Below are 484 nucleotides of genomic sequence, written 5' to 3'. Positions count from 1 at the left end.
ATCGGGAGAGAAATATATAACTGAACAAGAAACGTACGTACGGACCCCGGAACGACCACACGAATCAAAAGCTGTATTACGATCATTAGTATGACCACTAAGCTTATTGATCTTCTGTCGGGGGTCGTCAGGGGAAGGGGAGGGGAGGGAAGGAGGGGGGAGGAGGAGGGGAGGGGGAAGGGGAGGAGGGGAAGGGAGGAGCAGGGGAGGAGAGAGAGGGAGGGGGAGGTGAAGAGGAGGGAGGAAGGAGCCAGGGATGGGGAGGAGGAATAGGAGGAAGGGGAAGGAGGGGTAGGGGGAGAGGAGGAGGAAAGGAGGGAGGGAGGGAGGGAGGAGGAGGGGTGCCTGTGCTCTTCCCTTCTTCCTCTTACCAAACGTGTTCTTGTAGTGAAGATCGGGGAAAGGAAATGTGTCCTTTTGGGATAGATCGAAAAATTTGTCCTTTTAGTTATCAGGGAATTTTGTCTGGGGTAAGGAGTCTGTT

This window comes from Penaeus monodon, chromosome 31 (assembly GCF_015228065.2).
Source record: "Penaeus monodon isolate SGIC_2016 chromosome 31, NSTDA_Pmon_1, whole genome shotgun sequence".
Classification (NCBI taxonomy): domain Eukaryota; kingdom Metazoa; phylum Arthropoda; class Malacostraca; order Decapoda; family Penaeidae; genus Penaeus; species Penaeus monodon.
The sequence above is the reverse complement of the archived record's forward strand: the minus strand, read 5'-3'. Positions refer to the sequence as shown.